Here is a 21,578-nt window from a genome sequence, read left to right on the forward strand (position 1 = left end):
GCTCACAAGGTGACACCTTAGACGAAGTTTTGTGTACTGACCAGCTGAAGGAAAACGATGATGATCAAATTTAGACGAAGAGACTGGTGTTCGCGGTGCTAGTATATGCACGGGCGACTCTCAATTTCGCTTTCAGCCTAACGATTGTTAGCGATAGCGAAACTGCGAGCAAGTAAACAAGCCAAGAAGAGGCAAAGCGAAAGCTGTCCATGACGTCACTGGTTTGAGCGGGCGATCGGACGGCAACCCAAAAAATCGATTTCTCCATAAATACAGGGTATCTGGTCAAACTTTTTTGGAAGTACATTCAGTAGACATCAACTGTTGTGCCTGCTCGCTTTTCTTATAATCTGTGACAATGAATTTTCCCAGCAGCTGACCTTTAACGATAGTAATTACATTTTCTTTTGGCATAGTCCTACACGATATCACGCTACACACATTCTACACTACATATATCAAATAGGCAAGCCCGTAAAAGGGATGGTCTCGTACCCCATGCCCCCCTCAAGTGTACCATTCCATTGCCCTTTGTTGAAACTGGAATACTGCGAATTTACCCGACAAAACACGCCACAGTTATTAAATAACCGAATTAAATTGATAAAGATTGCAGAGCATGCCGCGATCTGTGTTGGCAACAATAAGAACGGCCACGTCGCCCTGCGGGAAAGTCCGTGATAGGACACAGAAATCGTCTGTTTTTGCGCGCGCTAGTGCATCGGCGTGAGCAGACGACTTTCAGAAGTTACTGGGCACCGCGGCAACTCTCGTACATTTTCTTTCAGTTCTCAGGTGAAAAATGCATATTCTAAGAAGTGGCAAGCATGGTGGTTTGAACAACTATGTTAATCCTCAGAGACAAGTTAAAAGTCGCAGGACAACCCCACCCACAATCACAAATCTGATGTCGCCGGCCATCGGCGCCCGTGGTCGCACTACAGCTTCGACCAAAAATATATTACGCGCGCTTCCACTACACTCCCCGTTGCACACTGATCATGCTTCGAAATGAAATGTCGCTGACGACGTACATGGGGAAGGAGTGCATGTTTATTTAAAAACCGCATTAAATACCCGCGGAAAGAAAACACGTGACTTAGCTTCCACGTATCCGATTATGTGCTACATTATCGGAGACCCCACAGTCAATACTCGGTCTACATTCTACGCTCGCGGAGGTATATGCCTGAGTGTCCCCATTTCAAGAGCAAGGGGGATGACTCAACCCAAGGTGCTTCTGCAAGTTACAATTACCATGACAACGACGACGTACCCGCAGGCCGACGTCATACGTGACGTATTCATGAGAGAAGCGTACGTTTCGTCGTCTGCTATTACGGCACGTTTCGACAAATTCCTCGAAAACGACTTGGTTATTCCGAATGAAACCTTGACGGTTGTATGTGTACAGTACTCGTGAAGCTAGTTTTGGCTAAGTTTCGGAATCGCCCCGGCTGTACGAGACCGTCCCTTTAAAAATGCTTGTTGAAAAATATCGTGATTGCCAGGCCCTATTACTTCATCAACATTTTTACCTGTACCTCAACGACTGCTCTCGGGACTACGTACTCGATCCGCCGAATTGAAGTGAAGTGAGTTTGGGGTAATCACTAAATTGCGCGGACTTTCTTCTCTACTTGGATATCGCGGTTCGGTGTTCCCGCCCAAGTCGCCACTGAACGCGGTCATATAGTTCGAGAGCCGCCTTTTCTCTGCCTTAACGACCATCTTCGCACCACGTCTCATCACCCGCGGCCTCTAATGGATTCGTCGAGCGCACGCAAAGGCACTTGAACACCGCTCTCATGGCCCGTGAAGACAGACCTCATTTGGTCGGCCACCGTCCCCTGGTCTTCCTATGCCTTCGCTCAGCCCTGAAACGAGATCTAGGCTGCAGGCTGACTTTTTATGTGGTTCTAGCCTACGCCTTATTGCAGACTTCCTGGTGCGTACCTTGCCAGCGTTCACTACCGCCGTCCGAGTTTCTTCACGTTGATTGGTTCATTTTAAGCCCATTTTTCTTTTGTTCGCTTATTTATAAAGTGCTAGTGAAAGCTTAATTTTGAACACCCTGTATATACACTGAGCACATGAGCACGTGGAAGAGCATGGAACCATGTTAACAGTAGCTATCGTTCTTTTACGTTATTGACAGCTGCTATATGGTCGCATAGTTAATTTCTGTGCGCATGTGTTCAGTGTGGATACAGACAACAGTAGTAAAACAGGGTAAACATGCATCCATGTTAAACTAGCTCTCCTTCTTTTATGTTGTTGATAATGTCATATGGCAACAGAGTTTATCCATGTGCTAAGGTGTTGAGTGTCAATATAGCACTAAACAAAAAAATAATAAAACGGTGTACATTCTGTGTCTCCTGAAGCTCAAGACTTTTCTTTCAAGCTAAAATATATGCATGCTGTTCTGCATCATTTCTGTGAGAAGGACTGTTAAAAATTGCTTGACGACACTGCAGCTTTACACTCGTGTGATCTGCGCACTCTTGTTGTGTAGTCTCACATCCTGTACAGGTAAATCTTCAGAATGGAAAATCACATCCCTGTGGAATCATGCTACATGATTTATAATATACTCCCGCATCCACATTGCAATCATGCTTCTATTTATCGCGAATGCCACAATGCCTCTAATTTGGTGTTCTGCCTGTCTTCAACAATAGCCGAGTTCAAAAATAGTGAAGGAAACCGATATCCACTTCTAATATGCATATGTGTAGTACCTCACTGTACATTCAATTATGTTCCAACGTGTTCTCTTTACACCGGCTCAGGTGCATGCTAAGTGTCCACGGTTTTTCCCATATGACATGTCCTGTACATTACCTATGCAGAACGGGTACTCTTATTTCACACCAGGTCTCCTCTACCTTGACTGGCCCTTGACACACCTAAAGCAGTGAGTGGAGGGTATACAGAATTTGAGAATACTACGGTAACAAAGTTCTAATGTAACTAAGAGTGTGTCATCAGAGTCATGACAAATGATTCTAACATCTATGAATCTGTCACTCGAAACAGTGCCTGAATGCTGTTGCTATACGAGACACCATGACATACATTTATCGCTGGAAAGCTTCCTTACCCCTCATCGTCACCAGGAGAACATGTGGCATCTCATGCACACTACTTTCACTGAATGACTGGCACCAAATGCCTGTGACATATGATTGTATATGTGTCACACCCGGTTATTTATTTTGTTTCAGGTAAGCAGTTCTTCAACGCCACATGCGAAGAAAATTTATTGCTATACAAATATGTGGGTGGCATTAGCTTAGGCTTATGGCATCCCATGTCATCTCCAACGAAACTGACCCTCATGAGACACACGAAAAACATATCTGTGTAAGAGCTTGCTTCACCATAGGTCCATAAATCTTGTGGTTGTGTGTGTGGGATTTTTCATTTCTTTTTAACGGGAAATTCACAATACTTGTTCCTTTTTAGAACCCCCCCCTCTAATCCCACGTTTTCAATTGCACCCTTAAGGGTGCATAAAGTTCAGTAAAGTGGAACGAAATAATTACATCGTCATCTTGGGGGTGTGCCAACGTAATTGCATTTGCCCGGACCCTGTGAAATTGTTGCTTTCGGTGCTGGTATATCTTGCAAACCATCTCCCCATAGGTCATGTGTTATTTCCTGAAGTTGCCTGAAGACACTGCATGTTCATCACTCGTTACTGAAGTTAGGTGGTTAGCGATGCAGATACATATATATTATTTTACTACATATTCAGTGTTATGTCCCATACATCGGCTCCCAGACTTTGTCTTCGTGATGCAGTACACCATGCTCACTACATTAAACTGTCCAGTTGCATAGATTTGTGTTGACACAACTGGATGAATATGTCCGCCTCTACAAAGTGACAACTACCAAAGTGGTTCAAAAAATAAGTGAAATTGTAGAAGAAATATATACAATCATGTAAATTTTAATAAAAGTAATACAGCACATTGTTGCTAAGACGCACATGATTTCAAGTTGCATTCCTTTCTTTGTATGAGCTTATTTGCATTGCATACATTTGTCCATTGCGAACTTCATCGTACTGTCTGCTATAGATCAATACAAAAAGCAAGCGGACAATGATCGGTGCTACTGCTTGCTGTGGCACTGAGATTTCATGCTAGAATGAGCACCTCTAGGTATGCCTTTCTTTTATATTCCACTGTGTTGTTTTTCTCGAAATAGCACAATCTCTCAGTACAAAGCCGTACAGTCAAACTGCACGGTCAAAGGTAACCACACGGTCCAGAAATGCAGCCTGTACAATAATTTTTCAGAGCTTTATCATATGTGTAAAGAACGAGAATTAGTCGAGGCAGGTCACAAATATGGACAATACAAACATGTAATCCTCGAATGCCCAGTTGCTTAGTCGCTTGAATTATCGTCTGTATTTCAGGATGTCTGCAATCCAGTCAAGCATGGAAAATTGGGAAAATAGTCCGAGAACTATTCCATGACTGGGAAACTAAAAAAATGCCGAGAAAGCGGTGAAGAGCTGCTGAAGTAAAAATTCACAAAATAAGTTTACACAACTGTACAGTGGCAGTTATCTTTCTCGTGGCATCACACAGACCTCTTATGTCATTTCACACTCAAAGTTGAGTGATCTGTGTCAGAGTGGAGTGATAACCAACGGCATCACTACGCAAATTCTTTCTGAACAAGAAACCTAAATTAAAAACCTAAAAAGAAAAACTCCTGTAAGGAGTGACTTCACAGAGCATAGTGCATGATGCAGTCGTCCGTGTCATCGTTTTTCTGTCCGCGTCCTTTGGCTGTCTACACACCATGATTCGTACGAACTACCCCGCCTTCATACGCTTGTTTAGTGCATGATGTGCTGTTGGCACCCGTATTACAGCATGGCATGGTATGAGCTGTGGTCAGTTTTTTGGCATTGGTGGTGGTGATGGTTTGGCATGTAATGGTGCGATGATAATGCTAGTGAAATTTACAATGCCAGTATGAAGTTGAGAGAGAAGCTTGTAAAGAATGAGCATGGAAAAATATGTAAGTCCCCAACCAGGTGTGTAAAAGTGTTTCCTCAATAATATATGACGTTGAAGAAATAAGCACAATTCAATTATTGAACAAAATAGCAGCACAGGCTTGTTTGTAGCTGATGTTGTAGCTGTTGTTGTATGTGTTTTCTTTGGTCCATTCCTGTTTGCTCCATCGTTGAAACACCACTCTTGAAACTGGTATAAGACCTCCTTCTTTATGAGATATTTGGTTCATTTTAACATCTAGATTTTGTGTACATGGTCTCAATAAACTACAAATTCTGAATGGCTCAGATGTAGTGTAATGGCATTAAAGGTCAGCTACGCCGATTTCCCGATGTGTTAAAACGGTTGTGATGTTCAGAACGAGCACATCCAACTGCCACCGAAACGCACCTTCGTTTCGCAATTTTGTCTTCCTATCACGGAAATTAATTTATCAAAGAAACCAAAACAAGCCATGGGCGCAGCCATTTTGTGACGAAAGATGGGAAAAACCTGCTGAGTCTACGTAGATAGAGAGTGGATGTAAGCTGAGGCTTTCTCCTACTTCCCTGGCGTCTTCTCCCGTTAGCGAGGAAATCCAGTTATGGCCTTCGGCTACGGTGAGCGTTTCGTCCGAGGTAATCCCGAGAACTATTGAACGATGGAAATAACAACTGCGAACTCACCTCAACAACATTTTCGGCGTGAAATTGTGATTGTGTGCTCGAGAACTTCGCAGTTCAACCGTTCAGCTGCCATTCACGTCGACCCGTTTGCTGCTTTTATTACAAGTGCAGGAATGGGAGCGATTGAGCGACAACGTGAGCCTTGGTGGTCGTTTGAGCATATACCTGCAGAGGACTGGTCTTCAAAGAAAGAAGACCGTATTTCTTCCCATGCACATCGTGCGATTGCCAGGCTTGTTACACGAGATACATATATTGTGCAGCATCATAGCGTGACCGCAATGAACGACGTAGGAATGTATCGTGACCATTCGAACTACATTCGTTCAACCATTCGTCGGTTATATGAAAGTGGTCATTAGAGTTGCCCCGCACAAAAAGTGTTGGATGTAGTTTTGTAGTGTGTTGTTTATCTCGTAGAGCGCATCGCGGTATGTAGATCGAGAGCCCTTATACGTATTTTTTGCATGTTTACTTGAGTGTGCTCATTGTTCTATACCACACAGGCCATATTTCATTCATAATAGTTTCGCAAATAAACACGTACAGGTCGATCTCATACTGCTTTTGAGTTAGGCATAGTGTCTTCAGATCAGGGTATATGTATCCTGTTTGCTGGGCCCAACAGATGTTATTAAGGGTAGTGCAACATTCCACAGTTCTTCCCAAGCAGCACGCCAATATTGGTCCAATATTGGACCCATATGGTTTGCCAAGATTGCCAATATTGACCCAATCTGGGCTGCCAATACTGGACCAATATGGGGAGTGCAACCAGGCTCGATATTGGACCAATATGGGCTGCCCATATTGGCAAGCCCGTTTTGCGCCAATATTTCTGTAATAACACCAACAGGGAGTCCGTGTAATAATAAAGCATTATCAAGGGCCCGAAACTTGCCAGTTCCTTTGCGGGATAAAGTGAGGCGCTTCATGCGTTTCACGTCATCGGACGTCAGAAAACGTCACAAATTTAACGTCATGGAGACATCCGGTGGCTAGTGATTACTGATTGGTTCCCATGAGGATGAATTCGTTTTCTGAGCGATGATTGGTTGTTTTCAAATTTGTTCGCGAGCGCTCGAACAGGCGACAGCGCGGCGGCTGTGCCGGTTGGAACCGGCGTCCACCGAGTCGCCGGCGTCCGTTTCGGACGGCTCGTGTTGTGTAGCGGTTGTGTTGGACTATGAGTTCTGATTTTTCCTGTTTAAAAACGCAAGCTGTATCATGTGAGCGTCCTCGAACAGTCACAGCTGCCAGGGAAGATGCCTGCGCAACATTTGTGTTCTGCTTCTTGGTGTAGAAACTATTCGAGCGTCCGAACGCCTCGTACCCGATACCTGGTCAACGACTGCCGAGAGGTAAGTCATTTGTCGTTGCTTGTTGCCTTACAACACCGCATTCACTTCGTGTATTGTGAATAAGTTGCTTAACAGTTACCGGAATACGCGGTGACCGAGACAGACTGCGTAGCTTTGCAGATACGATGGTAGACTATATTTCTTTTCGTGAAACAATATCATCTAAATGTTATGATTAAATACCCGTTCACGTCGTACTGTATAAAGGTATGACTCTACTGTTCTTGGTGATTTCGCTCGACAAGTTTCGTCAGACGCGTTGACTTAGTAGCTGTTCTGTACGTAGCGCCAAAGCCAAGATTGTCAGGCTAATCGGTCTGAATATATAATTGTGAAGTAGCGCAATAAAAGGTATTTTTCGTACTAAGGTCGCTCATCACACCCCATGGCTGCGAGCTTCTCACAACCCTACCACCGTTCTTATTTTTCGCATTTAATAGCACCTTTATTCTTTCTATTTACATTGCAACTTTCACATGCATAACCGTATATCTGATACCAATTGTTTCCATCTTGCAGCCACTGAGCTCCAGTTCCCAGTAGCAGTCCTTGCCCGAGGCAGTCCGACATCATCAGGCTTCTTCAAGCAAATTCTGGAGCAATATTAATGTCATCCTGTGTACGTCTTGCTTGCATAACCGTATGTCGCACAATAAAATACTTCATGTGACAAAAACAACCAAGGCTCAGTCGTATTCCTGTAACTCCCACTGCATTCCGACAAACGCGAACAAAAAAAAAACAGTGCATGGAAGAAAAAAAGGAACAACAAAAGAGGACGGGAAGCAAAGCAGAGAGGAGGAAAGTAGTAAGAGAAACGGATGACACGTCATTTTCGTCATTCGCGACATAATCAAAAAAGAAAAAAAAAATAGGGTGGCTAGTCCTCAGTTATTGGTCGAGCTCCGGATGTCACGTGAGTTTTCTGCTACAATAGATTTCTACTACAGCTTCGTACCCCTGGCATTATCCTGTATAATATTCACCACTGATAATATTTGATAATACTGATACTCTTTTTTGCTTTTTTATTTCTGCGGATCTAATTGATCCACGTTGCACATGATTGCAAAAAAAAAACAGAAACAACACGGCATCGCCCACAAAGAACGAAGAACTACGCCCGCCTTGCTGAAGGCCACAAGCAGTCCCACGGAACTGCCAATGCCAAAGATCCCTCGAAGCCTTCATTGGGATCGCACTATTCTGTGAACTAAAAATTTCCAACCCGCTCTGAGACTACAAAGGAACGAAACATTTTCGTGACGGTGACGGACATACGCCAGAGCAATTCACACTGCTTGCAGCAACTTAAACGCACCTAATTTTACAGAAGAGCCATCCCTTCCTATCAGACATTGTGTTTTTTACTTGACCTGCCGCAATTCCGTTATCATTACAGGAACCAGCGACATTTTAGCCCTATGAAACGTCCGGTTCAGAACGGTTCGAGCTGTCGCGCATGCGCATTAGCTGTAGGACGCGTGATTTCGCTCAAACAACCGGCTCGCTCTCAGTCGGCTCGACCAAGGGGGTGAAACTCGCGAGTTCACTTGCGGACTAAAGTGAGGCGCTGCGAGCTTTTCACGTCATCAAACGTCATGAAACGTCAGAATTTTTACGTCAAAGCGCGAGTTCTCAACCGACGAGCCCACGAGGCACGAGCCCATTGGCTCCTGAGGCCGCTCCCCCGGTATGCGAGCGTTCATTGGTTGGTTTGAAATTATGAACTTTCCTTGGCGCGCTCAAGCCGGCGACCCGGCGACACCGTGTCGGCGGTGCCGGAGCAACCGAGCAGCTCTCCGCAAAGTTTCGAAATGTGTTGGATGCAGCAGGGACGCAAGCAAAGCATCTGTGCCGGTACCGCTTTGGGTGGTTTTTAGTGTCCTTCCCTAACATGTTGTCGATACAGACTCTGAAAAGCTCGGTGCCTCATGGATACTTCTGCATGTCAGTTCAGTGATAGATAAGTGGAAGGCAGGTGTGCTTCGTTTGCTTTGGTGCGACAACGATTCAAGAAGGACACGAATACTGCGTTTTTCCGCTACCCACTCGACGACAGGAAAGTCACTTCCTATTCCATTCTGCCGCTTAGCATAGCATAGCGCCACACCTGTGGCATACGCAGCATTTTGGCAGGTAGAATGTTTGGTTTTCACTTTTCTGATCCCTATTCTGATCGATATCTGCTTCAGAATAGCATCTGCATGGATACAGTAGAATGGATAAGCCACTCAGAGTGATTGGAGCATCATCTTTCGGCATACACAGCTGCTCAAGTTGTTTTGTGGCGGGTCAACCAGGTGCCTACAGAAGCAGCAAAGGGATATGGACATGTTCTCTGTCATGCCGGATCTCTGAATGTGTGTGCCTGTGCAGCCAATATACTGTTGTTCTACTGTGAAATCTTCCACGTGAGACATCAGCATCAGTGAATGCAAAGTTGCTTCGGCATATCATTCGAACTTCAGAAACAATGTTTATATCATGTTCGTGTTTTGCACAGCTACAGCAGGCTGCAGTTTGTGATTTGGAAATATCTATCTCGAAAAATAAAGCAGTTTGTGTAACAGAAACAGCCAACGCTTCCGCATTTTGTTATTTATTTCACTCGACGCGAACGAAAATCCAGAACCGCCAAAGCGGGGGAGAGGGTAGAGAACAGATGAGAGAGGGAAAGGGGAAAGGCACCGCCAGCGTCACAGGTCACCCAGGGAGACAGAAAAAAGCAAAGCAAAAAAGCTACTCAACCGTCGTCCAACGATTGGCCCAACGCTAGAGGTCACGTGAGTTTTTCCCGACAATAGAAATATACTACACGTTCATCCCCCTGGCTCGACCGATTGGCATTGGCATCGCGAAGGAAGATGGCGGCTATTTCCAGAACGTGGAATGTTGAGTTGTCGAATTCTAGCGAACGTTACATTGGGATTGCCAAGTACGTTGACTGTTTCGAACAATGTGTATCATCTGCGGGAAGTTGTTGGATGTAACGATGTCCTGAATTGGGTATTTCACACGGTTCAACGTTCAATCTTGACGTGCTGCTTGGGCATTTGTGCAACACGGGTACGTACCATTTTCTGTATTTTGAGTCAATATGGGGTGTACGCGGGCAATATGGGGCCCATATCGCCAGGACTTTCCCAATATTGGCTCAAAGTGGGCAATACGGGGCCCATATTGCCCATTTTCAGCCAATATGGGGAAAATCTTGGCGAAACCGGTCCCATATTAGACCCGTGTCGCCAATGACCAGCCAATATGGGCCCAATGTTGTGTGCTGCTTGGGCTGAACCATGCCAGACCTAACATTGCCAGAATAAGGAACATTACACTGTGCTGTGTATTCCACACTCAGTTGTCTCGCGACATAAACCCCCAATTATTATATTGTGTACTCCACATGTTCAACCATGCAGCACTTCCCATACCCGAATTTTTTTTTTTTTTTTTTGAACATGTGCTTAAAATTGCAAAACTGCCACTCATGTAACTTTGCCGCCAAATTAGTCAGTGACAAAAGCTATATATAGTTTATCACAAATTTAATAACCTTGATGGAAATGGTTTATGCTGTCCTCTGCCTCGTCCCGTGCACTTCGAAGCAAAATACACAGAGTCCAAATGTTTTCCTTGTCCACAAATACCCTGTCAAAGCTGAAAGGCCCTTATCAAAATGGGGAAGCCCGGGCTTGCTTGTCCAGAGAAACAAATATGAAACTGCTGCGCTTAACGTAAATAACGGCATGCTCAGCAACTAAGGCTGGTGATGCCGAAGACCTAATATTTCTAGGTTAAAAGGAACAAAGGAGAAAAGGCCATTGCGGCGTATTAATGTTGTTTCAAAAGTATAACACCACAATTTGTGAGAGTCAGTTGGTGTATTTAGTTATGTTGGTCACCTCCTGCACCAATTTTTAATAAGGTTCAATTGCGTTGCTACCAACCAGGACCTAAGCCTGACCTATGATCTAATAATAACAATAGTATCTATCTATGACCTATATGGACCGTCAACACTAGTTTGGTCTAGGTTTCACACGTGGCTTCTAGTGAAATTCGAAGCTGCTCTGTAGAGCTAACAGGAGACTTGCAGAGTAGAGAATGTTTTTATTTATATTTTCCAAAGAACATGTAAAAAACAATGTACTGTACCAACTGTATGCAAAGAAATACAAATATACTTTGTTTTAGCTATGTGCATGTTACCAGATTACAGGTGACCGATGACACGCAATGGGCGTCAAGGGTGAGAACACAAGAATACTACCACTGCAGGCACTGTCCTGAAATTCTAAGTCACCATTTGTCAGAAAGCAATGACCACGCACAGCCTAAGGATCATATTGAGCTCCTTCCATTATTCTTTTTATTGACAGCATGTTGGCTGTTGGCGCTGTTGGCTGTTGGCATGTTGGCGTTAGTGTGCGCTTTGTATCAGCCTGTATTTTTCAAAGTAAGCAACCGTAGAAATATTATGAGTTATGATTAATGTGCCTGGGTGGGTGCGTGAACTGTTATGCGAATTTGTATTGCATAGATGTGATAGACACCAGTTCCGGATACATGAATATACGCCAAGCAAAATCGCACTGGTAAGAATAAGAATACTCGTATCTGTGCGAAGGTAGTTAGTACGTGCGGAAACCGGAATTGCAGGATTCACATTTGATCGATTATTTTCAGGCCCTTCGAGGTGCAGAGCACCGAAACTGCTTTCCCGGAAGCGTTGTGTACGTACGGAAATCCATATTGACATGCCAAAGAACCTTGCAAATGTATAAAGACCGCCTGAAAGCCAAGCTTCATGATACTGGAAAGCAAGTCACGAAGCATGCCTCCTCCAGAAGAGACTTGTTGCGAAGAAACCCTGTGATGTGTTTATTAACTTTGTAATTATACTTTTTCGCATCGCCTGTGCAGCGATTTTGAGAAAAGTAGTGAAATCATATTTGCATATCTATGAATAAGCTTGATAAATCAGTGTTTCCGTTCCAATATCTGTGTTTGTCACTTTCTGGGACGATAAGCAGCAACGAGGATAACCGTCGTTGTGAAGTGGAACAGCCTTTAGCCTTTAGGCTTTTTCAGAACCGTTGAAAAAGAAATCGAACCATCACGGACCTCCCGCCATAATCTGGACGGGAGGTCCAACGTCTCTATGACTGTCACTTTCTGACGTCCGCCTCGTAAACCAGTAGAATAATTAATGAAAGGCACAAAACCGCAGCACCGGAGAGGCCGCAAAGCGCTCCGCCATGTTGGATAAGTATGAAAAACAGCGTCCTCGAACGAATGTGGTACCCGCCGCCTTTTCCAAACTCATAGCGAATACGCATGCGCAGAATTGGTCTTGCAACCACTGGGGTCGTATTTGGCGCTGCTGCTGCCCGAAAAACGTCCCCATTGCGATCAATGGGAGCGTCCCATCTCTGCCTCTGTCGTTTTTCTTTCTCCTCCGTTCGACCGACCGTTTATATACGCGCGCCTCAATCAAATGATTCTCCCTAATCAGCGCGTAGGAAACTGACGCCAGTTCTTGGAGACCAATGAGCATCCCAATATTTATACATATATTGCGCAGCCAATCAGAGATCTTCCGAGTACGCGCGCCGGTGGCGACAATATTTTGGAGGCGGTGCGTTTCGCTTTAGAGCCGGCGGCTGGATTGACGCTCTTCGTCTGTGGCGCCATCTGGTGGCGAGTGTTGGAGTTGCGTACGGAATTTCGACGTCGCTGGAGCAGGCGTCACTCCACCTCGTGGGTCAGGTTATCTGTGCGGACAGGAGGTGACCGCGATTCCTCCTCTCGACGCCCGAGTCATCGGTCCTCTGGTTGTGTTCGTTTATTCAACTCGCGCGACCCGCGAGTCGAAGCCATAACGCATAGGAGTCATCGTACGTCATCGAATCCAGTGACTCGCATCGAGAGGACCGTAGCTGCGCGTCGACTATCGAACATATCTTGAGCAGTGATTTCACTGCTCACCACGTAGTAATTGGGGAAATCGCTGCTGGGAGGGTGCCGAGCTTACAAGGGGGGAGGGGGTTATGGTTGATGAAGGTTCCACTTAAGGGATTTTTCTTAGACACGGAAAGAATCGTGGCACAATGGTGACATCTCAGCACAGCTTTCCCGTTTCATTTGTACATGCTATTACGTTAGAACACAGTACATTAGAATACAGATATTCATTATGAACGGCATTTCAACATTAAGATGCATAATCAAATCGCAAATGGTTCTTGATGATCCACATTGAGTTTGCGTGCCCGCACGCATTTTTGCTCGTATATGCGCGCAATATATACATTGAACAGTCACTTTCAAATGATTTTGGACAAATGCATGGTACGATCATCTGCATGACTGTGGTCCTACAGCCCAAGTTTGACAGTACAGGATGTAATTCGCTGCGCCAGACTCTCTACCACAACGCGTTGGTGGCCGAGCTGGGTGGGATCACCTGAGAAATTTCAGAGGGGGGGGGATTTGCAAAAATGCAGGGGGGGAATCCCTTCTCTTGAGTTGAAGTGTTCAATCCTCGAATTTTAGAACGGGAGTTACTGCCACGGGGATGGCGTGACTAGAGCCACGCAGGGGCATTTTTGCCCAGCAAGAGTGGATTCTCCAGCTGCTGGAGTCCCTTTTATCCCTTCCCCAGAAGAACGTGCCGCCATTCTTGGCAGGCAGACCACTCGAAACCCCTACGTCAGCCCCCCCCCCTTCCCCCAATAAACGCCTTTATAAGCCTATGGAGCATGCATCGGACATTGAATTCATAAGGAGCGGAGTCTGCGAGTGTACGCCGCAGCGGTTGCGCGCCTATTTTGCAATTTTTGCGCCGTTGTGCCAAAAGGAGCTCGCGATTGTGTCGGAAAATGTGCGCGGGAAAAAGGGGGGCTGCCGATGGATCCGCCCACGCTGAAAAAAGTGAATCTGAAGGGGCCGGTAGGGTGGGCAATGTTGAAGAGTGTGCTCGAGATCTTCCGTGTCACCGCAGTGACGGCAACTAGGAGAGTCAACTTGTCTCAAGCAGTAACGCCACAGAGCTGTGGAATCCATATTGAATCACATTCGATGAATTAATGAAAATCGAAATTCGAAAATCGAGTCTTGAATCGGGAAGCCAGGAGTGCCGCTAGACGTCGAAGAATGAAACGACGGTCTGGACGGAATGGAACGACGCGTTGGGTGGTGTCTACTTTGTTTGGTCGATCTGCATCGTTGTGATCTTTCTTTTTAATCTGCATCGTTGTGATCTGCATCGGAAGCACCTGCGCTGAGTTGCGAATAGCTTCTTTGTGGGACCTCGAACTTTTACACTGTGAAGTGAAGAGACCAAGCCCCCCTCGCCCCAAGTCCATCTGACCCATTTTTATGCTCTAAATTAAAGTATACGCAAAAAAGAAGAAAAAAAAAGACTCTGGCTGAAAATGTTGCGATCAGAAGATTACATAAAACATATTGATCCTGAGCTCAAGTATTCCATACCTGGCAACATGAAACGCGAATATACCACATTGATTCACCGCATACGTCTCGGAGCCCTGGCACCCAACTCAGTCCTTTTAAAGGAGCATGGAAATGATCGGAATAAAATATGACGGGAGAAGTAGAAATTATGATTCTGAGCCCTGTGATACATATTCGCACAAAAAGTTTGAGCGTAGCGCGCAGTCCTGGAGCGCGAGGGAGCTTTGAATCTCGCGGCAGAAATGCCCCCTCACTCGGCTGTCAGCCGCTGACGTCATGTGACCGCGCCGTCTTTTTCTTTATTTTTTGCGATTTCTCCGGCGCGCGCTGGCAAGCCGACCGGGAAGGAAGCGTTGTTGCTCATCGGACGCCGTGCGAAGGACAGGTGATGAATTGAACACTCTTTAGGCGACACGTCTGCTCTTCTCGACGAAACGTTTTATGGAGTTGGAGGCTAAGTTCCTCGAGCTTCGATTTCGCCACACGAATGTACCGGAGGCTGGTAAGTGATGCTGCTAAGTGTGAACGAACATTCGGATTAAAATATAGTGCTTCTTCTTGTTTACAAATGCATAGTCATGAAGACGCGGCGCAGTGACCAGTGTTTTCACTTGAAGATGTTGCCGACCATCATGACTTCTCCGTGTTGTGGTCAACACTATGGGCTCTGAAACGCATGGACACTGGCATCTCTGAGGCGAAAGAGCGGACCGATGAACGCATAGCTATGTAACATTGCGCTTACCATATCTTAGTGATACCAGGAGCGTAACGTCTCCACAAACACTACAACATGAATACCAAAATAAAGTTAGTAAAGTTCATCTGCTAGCGATCTGTGGGAAACCCCAAAATACATGGTCAAATAATCATTTTCTTTTTTGAATGGTCATACGCAGAATACAACACTGGCACATGGAATAAATCTCCAACTGACAGGAACGTATTTAGTCGTATCACATATATATATGCTGCACACACAGGCACAATACTGTTCACTAATGAACGACACCTCAGCACAATCGGAACAGAAATCACAACCGCGTACGATCCACCTCAACCCGGGCCGTCACTGCAACACAGAGGCCTGGCTACACCTTTTACACTGCCCGCAGTCTTGTTTTATGCAAAACTTACGAGACAAATCATGTAAGAACGCAAGTGAATGTCAAACGCAAATAAATAGCAACAGCGTCTCAGTCGGTAAGTTGCCACGATTCCTGAGCTAGCAGACGATTCTGGCGGGGAGCGGACGCTTCCGGCAGCCAATGAAGTGCTCGGACGCCTGACGTCACCACACGCCAGACTCGGCTTGGGGGAGACTGTCGCCGCGGAGCGCATCCTTCCAAACTAATTTTCTCAGGAAATTCGCGCTTTTCCAAGGAAATATTTTCCGTAACAGTTTATGAAGGTAGTATGTTCATATCAAGCGGTGAAAAAATATATGTTCCAAATGATTTCCATGCTCCTTTAAAGCAGGGCAAAGCAGACTCTCCTGATTGCTCACCGTGCATTCTCCCGGATACCACCCACCATATCATCACGCAGTGCAAGAAGTTATCCAAAGAACGTGAACTGTTCGGGAAGGAACTAAGAAAGCTTGGTCACGTGCCTCTCACCTTAGTCAAGGTGACCAAGGTGGCCTTAGTCAAGGTGAGAGGCAATCAGACAGACAGATAAGACAGATAACGGGCAATCAGACAGTAGCATGGTAGCAGCTAGGGGAGGGCATGGAGGGCTGGCGTTGTTTCTTAAATTTCAATACGGAAGCACGGTGTGTATCATAGATTACATTATCTAGCGCAGGGTGGAGCGTGACCTCTCCGTGTACAGCAATCCTATCTGCGGCCCAAAAATATTTTGGGAGCTCACGGACTAGATTTATTTTCCTTCTTAAGTTAAGCACGATTATAGCCGTGATGAAGTTCTCTGTGGTGATGTTCTACTTACAGGTTTCGTTGCGGCGAGTACTGGTGGCTAAAATAGGACCAGTACACCGCACCGGTGCACCAGTATACCCTGTCTTGAAGTACGACAGTAGGATCAGGGTAGCCGCTGCAGGCAATATCAAAATGACATAATTCAAAACGAAAATAAACCGATTTATTTCCTGACAAACAAGACTCCATTAAAGACATTTAACATTACAAATCAGTGTCGCCTGACGTTATGGAGTATGAGGTGATCAAAGCCTGTGCGACCGAAAGCACGAGGCTCAATGCCGGATCTCCTGACTCTCGACGTTTCGTCTACTCCCGTCTTCCTCCTCCCCGTTGCCGATAGCGATCACAAATCCTACCATTTCCGCCGCGGCGTCCTGCTTCTCCTGCTTGGCGAAAGGCCCTCTTCTCCCGACCAGTCACGTGGATTTCGAGGCAGTTGCTGATATTCGCTGCCAGTGGCTTAGTAGAAGCTCCGCACGTCATGACAGCATTATAATTCCCTCTGCAGTGGGCGTACCTGGATGGAGAGGGTGTGAACAGTGAAGGCCAGTGAAAGATGCGGTCATGTTCGTCCACGGATGGTGACACAGGACCATTAATGTTGGCTATGCGGTACACAGCTATGGCGTTCTCATACTTCGGCTGGCAGGTATCCAGCAGCACAGATGTTAAACACCTGGAAATGTTGAACAGCGGGAAGTAATTTTTCACGTTTGGGTTTCAGATAAATTGGTAATTTTCGTAAAATTATGACGTCATCATTTTACTTGATCATGTTCTTAGGCACAATGAGGTCTGTGCTGCGTTCGTCTGCCTCAGGGCAGTTACTTTCCGTGGTGTTCATCAGATGCCTGCCTCGCATTTGTGTTGTATGCATGTATGTCTGTATGAGGCGAAATGTAGGAGAGAATGTGAAGAGAGTGAGTACTTGTCCCTTTGGTTGAATGAGGCCCCTTGGTAAACCGTCACCGTCGTCATAAGTAAGTCGTTGGTAAGATGCCACAGTAGGGTAATTGGCTAACGCACTCGACCTGCAATCGAGAGATGCGTGATTGGATATCCGACGCTCTCTGGCTTTTTGCCATATGCCATATTTCAACTTGTTTATGTTCTTCTGCATCTTGAGGCTCTCGTTGTGTTCGTTGGTCGTTTGCATGTTTCAGCCACAGAAAAACTACGTGCCATCGTGATAGTCGAGCTACATCACAAAACCTCTAACCAAACGGCATAAGAGATGAGACAGATATAAAAGAGAATACCATTGAAGGGAACCAAACCATAGTTAAAGCATCTCATTTGCTGACAAATACCATTACGGTCGTCCGCGTCCCCAAGAACACACGCGGTCCCCAGGATGTCCTCAAAGTGTCATCACGTCCTTGTCCGTGATGGGATGAACGGAGGAGGTCCACAGGCTGTCATCATAGGAGCTTCCAGTGATTGTCAATTGCGTACATCCTGCGATTGCCAACCGGGGGACAAGCAGAGGAGAAGTAAATTATTTTAATACTGCGTCGTGCATTTTATTACCTGCTAGCAGTAATCAAGTCCTCGGTTTATTTCTCATTACCCAATACAATCAAAGAAGGAGTGCTCATGCATCAGTTAAAAAGAAAATACGAACGAAAATATAAATTAAGAACAGATATAGGGGTGCAAATACTGATCGTCGGATTTTAAAGGAATCCGTCCATGTGCTGCGTTGGGCGTGCAGTAAAATACAGTTTGCTAGACCTTTCACTGCGGTCTTATTGCATGAGTGTCCGCAAAAGGTCCCTGGCAGGAGGTTGCACAGAGCATTTTATTTCCGAAGAGACAAAAAATAATAGCGTTTCCCTGCCCAAGCTTCACTTATGATGTATGCCTCAAACCAGAACAGTAAGAAACACAGACACTACCTTGATGGTGATTTAATACTCCAAAGAATTTCTCAGTTCATTGTTGGTTATGTGCGAAATCAAGCTAAACTTAGATACCTCACCCTTTGTTTTGACTGAGATGCGAAGAGGACTCCCGAATCTGCTGAAGTTCGCAAGACAAGCAGTAAGTTGTATCTGTTCTGTCTTGGAAAGGAAATGCTGCTGCATCATATGCCTTTCTAAGTGGTTTCGCTGGTCTTAGTGGCCTACGGGCCTTTTCATTGTTTTTGGGATGAGAAATACACTCAACAAATACAGATGAGAAACCACGAATGGTAACTGATGACCGAGATTGAAAAAAAAAAAACACGCTGACTGGGTCCTGCAAATGTGCCCGCGCGTCCCAAAATAAATAATTCACTAAGGAATCTGCTTGCTCCCAGGATAGTACTAGCTGCGTCATTTGGTAGCTCCCATTGGAGGTCCTGAGAATATGACGGGGAGTGTCACATTTCTAACAAATTGAGGACCCGGTAGGGAAGTCCTGGGGATGTTATTTCTGTCCGCTGATGACTTTCCTCGGACGTACACAGGAGGTCATTGTGTTCTTGGGGGCAGAACAGATTATTCAGTTCGTGTATCTGGTGACAGCATCTTTGCTGCCACTAAGAAGGGTGAATGTTTGGGACTGTTGGTACATAGTAATGGAAAAGGTAACCAGCGGTAGAAAACGGAACGAGAGAAGACACACTGACGCTGGTGTGCGCACGGACGCCAGCGTCTGTGTTTCTCCTTCTACTTCTGTCGTCCCGTTTCCTACCACTGGTTACCTTTTCCATTGCCACTAAGAAATGAACATTTTCCGGAGTTAGTAGAGTAGAGAACACACATTGCAGTTCAGGGCCCCCTTGCACGAACGTTGAGACTGTTTCTCGGTGCTGTACTCCGTAGCTTTCGTAGTATATTTTGCACGCTCTACTGCCCTAGACGCCTCACTGTCTTTTAATACAGGCAAAGCTACGGAATAAAACACTGAGGAATAGCCTCAACGTTCGTGCAAGCGGGCCCTGGAATGATTGCCAGGCAACTAAATCTTTAATCGGCTTTACACGCCCTCTCATCTTTACGAAAGAAAAAGAAGAAATACTTCAGCAGTCACTGCGATTCCGCTGTATCTTAGGCTAAAAGTAAAGCAATTACTGCAAAGATGTCTGGCCCTCAGAAATATGCTCTTATCCCCGTTATGATGAACTTCCGAAAGACAGCCGTTACTTTTTTGCGCTTATTCAGTGCAACATGCACCGTTTCTAGTGTAAAATTCCACAAACCTCAACAACGAAAATAACTTTCTTTTGAGACGATGGATGGGGAATTTCATCGCCAGGGGCGATACCCTACCCCAATCCTTGTTGTGATGCGGGGAATGAAATAATGAGCCCTTCACAATAAGGATCGAAGTCCTGTGGCATCCAGAATGGTGAAGAGAGCTTTGAGGGCAGAACCTTGGTGGACTGTGGCCAGGGGCCAAGCAATTTTGCGTGTGTGTGTGAGAGAGAGAGGAAGAGGGGGGGGAGCGAGAGGCCAGCTCGTTAAGGGACCCGGAGAGTATGGTTCGGGAAGTTTGGTAGTGGCAATAGTGGTAGTGGCAATGGAGAAGAATGTGCTCTAGATATTCTACAGCACCGCAGTGACGGCATTGCGGAGAGTCAACTTGTCTCAAGCGGCATCGTCACTGAGCTGTAAAAGCCACATCGAGGCGCATTCGATGAACTATTCGCTTGGAGTTTTGGTGTCGCCAACTCGCGGGGAGTAGCCCGTGACGTCACGCATTGGATGCAGGGCGGGAGAGCAGACGACGCATAGCTCTTGAGAGCTTCAATGGTAGAAGTGCAAGGGTGCAGGCGAGCTGGTACGTGCGGGTACGTGCTGGTACGCTGGTACGAGCTTGTTTTATGTGTATGACGTTTGCGTACAACTGTGCTGGTATGACTCTGATACTAAGTATAACTTGACTCACTCGTTAAATACAGGACCAAAACAGATGATAGGAGACAAAATTGCATTTGTATCAAGCGAGAACTGGCGGGGCATGGCGTGTCTGTAAAGCGTACGAGCTGCTATTTTCCGCAAACTCAAATTCAGACAGGAGTAACAAAAGTCCAGTCAGTATACTTTTTGTGTGTGAGAAAAATTTATTCACCTTTAGTAGGAACTTTGATGAGGCCACTTTGCTAAATCAGTAGCAAAGTGTCTACTTTTCATTAGCATGTACCCGTAAAATGGCTCATGTACCGATGTAGGTTCAACATGCATAGCAATAGGGTCATTCCATGCCAAACGTCCCAGAGCTCGACCCTCGTCGATTTTCTTATAAAAATTCATACTGATTCATTGCTTGGGGAAAACCACTAAAACAAATGTTTTAGCTGCCATCGCAAAACAGTTGTCCCTAAGTGTCTGTTTAAAGTTACGGGTTCAGCCTCGACCACCCCTGCAGTCTATGCATGCCGCCGAAAAAATGAGCATGAGAGCATTGTTAGGGTTGCGCGCGCTATCTGCGCCGTACCCGAACTTCAAAAATTATTTTCTCCGCTATAAAATAATATGCTTTTTTAAAACTTACTCCTACTGTTCTTTGGGCATGGCGCTTTCTTCCAGCTTTCATTGAACTTCTTTCTGCGTTCCACCATTTTTGTTATTTCGGGTCAAAGTTACCGTATTTTCGCCAAAGTTGCCTCTTCGCGTATTTTTTTCTCATATTATTGTGTTTAGCCTCTCAACGAAACTTTTTTGGCGTGTTGTATTCATACGTATCTCAATGTTAAAAATAGTTTTGTCTCTTTACTTCTAGCGATGTAGTCGAGAAAAAATGCGAAACTTTGCTTCTTGACGCAATTTTCGCACCTCCTTTAGGACACATATAGCGAGTAACCAGAATATTTGTGACCCTCATATAGGTAGATGGACACTTCTCCCTCACCGCGACATGAAAACAATTGCGATATCGCTATAATTTTGGCGGCGGCATGCGTAGACAGCAGGGGTGGACAGGGGCTGAACCCGTAACTTTAAACATACACTTAGGGACAACTGTTATGCGATGGCAGCTAAAACATTTGTTTTAGTGGCTTTCCCCAAGCAATTAATCAGTATGAATTTTTATAACAAAATCGACGAGGGTCGAGCGTTGCCTCTGGGAGTTTGGCATGGAATGACCCAATAG

At 45.5% G+C, this 21,578-nt stretch overlaps 1 protein-coding gene and 2 long non-coding RNA genes across 3 annotated transcripts in view; 2 read left to right on the forward strand and 1 right to left on the reverse strand.

Annotated features, from left to right (window-relative positions):
- The window catches only part of LOC135389272 (zinc finger BED domain-containing protein 4-like), a 71,434-nt gene that overhangs the window by 6,291 nt on the left and 43,565 nt on the right, over nt 1-21,578 (forward strand). The window lies entirely within an intron of this gene.
- On the forward strand, nt 14,610-15,752 carry LOC135390161 (uncharacterized). The gene is made up of 2 exons (XR_010421740.1): nt 14,610-15,055; nt 15,130-15,752. It is a non-coding gene; the product is annotated as an uncharacterized LOC135390161 (long non-coding RNA).
- Nucleotides 16,643-21,578, reverse strand: part of LOC135390162 (uncharacterized) — a 38,579-nt gene continuing 33,643 nt past the window's right edge. Inside the window, exon 3 of the long non-coding RNA XR_010421741.1 lies at nt 16,643-17,013. This is a non-coding gene — a long non-coding RNA (uncharacterized LOC135390162). The remainder of the gene's footprint in view (nt 17,014-21,578) is intronic.

This window comes from Ornithodoros turicata, chromosome 3 (assembly GCF_037126465.1).
Source record: "Ornithodoros turicata isolate Travis chromosome 3, ASM3712646v1, whole genome shotgun sequence".
In the NCBI taxonomy this organism is placed as follows: Eukaryota; Metazoa; Arthropoda; class Arachnida; order Ixodida; family Argasidae; genus Ornithodoros; species Ornithodoros turicata.